Source organism: Halyomorpha halys, unplaced genomic scaffold, assembly GCF_000696795.3.
Source record: "Halyomorpha halys isolate HHAL.00 unplaced genomic scaffold, Hhal_1.1 Scaffold584.1, whole genome shotgun sequence".
Taxonomy (NCBI): domain Eukaryota; kingdom Metazoa; phylum Arthropoda; class Insecta; order Hemiptera; family Pentatomidae; genus Halyomorpha; species Halyomorpha halys.
In genome coordinates, this window is record NW_027116544.1 from 868893 (window position 1) to 869866 (window position 974).

The 974-nt window shown below is 29.4% G+C and overlaps 1 protein-coding gene across 2 annotated transcripts in view; it reads left to right on the plus strand.

Annotated features, from left to right (window-relative positions):
• YL-1 (Vacuolar protein sorting-associated protein YL-1) overlaps positions 1-974 on the plus strand; it is a gene marked incomplete at its 3' end in the record, with an annotated part of 13451 nt that overhangs the window by 7013 nt on the left and 5464 nt on the right.

Below are 974 nucleotides of genomic sequence, written 5' to 3' on the forward strand. Positions count from 1 at the left end.
AAAAAAAAAAGATAGAAAAACAAAGGAAAAGTAAAGTATTAAATAATGGGATACAATGTGTGTAAGTGATTAAGAAACAAAATATACCAAATAAGTGGGGATACAGAAAAGTGTAAAATAAAAAATTAATAATAAAGTAATTAATATAAGTACACTTGAAAAGATAACACATGAATATAAATGAAACAAGTGGATTTCAGGAGTTGATGGAAGTTTTGTGCTGGGAAATGCGGTTCTTAAGTTGGTTTTTAGTTTCGCCGATATAGAAGGAATTGCAGCATGGGGTTGAACAGGGTATTCGGTAAACCACATTGGAACGGTGTAAGAAAGGAATAGGGTCTTTCAATTTGGAAAAAAGATAGGAAATTTTATTGTGAGACTTCAAGCTAAGATGTAGGGTGGCAATAGTAGATCTTAAAGATTTTTGAATTTTATCAGAAAGAATAGGGATATACGGAAGCGACCTGTACTGAAAAAGTGGAGGAGTGGGTTGAGAAGAGTTGAGGATAGGAGGGATTGGAGTAACACGGTTAATGTAGTAGTGTCATCTCAGAGTCCATTTACATAAATTTGACTGAGAATTCCGTCAATCATAAAGTTGATAAAGACTGTATCTCCCTTACATATCGACACATTTTGAACAAAATAAAATCCTCATAATACTTTTTTCACTTTTTCTGCATTTCAGAAGCCCATTTTCTTGTCATATCTTTTATTCTTGTTTTTCTAAATTCTCACAATATTATTTTTTTTTTATTTTTATTTTTTTTAATTATTTTTTTATTCACTATCCTTCCTGTTTCATTAATATTCATGTGTTATCTTCTTAAGTGTACTTATATTAATTACTTTATTATTAATTTTTTATTTTACACTTTTCTGTATCCCCGCTCATTTGGTATATTTTGTTTCTTAATCACTTACACACATTGCATCCTATTATTTAATACTTTACTTTTCCTTTGTTTTTCTAT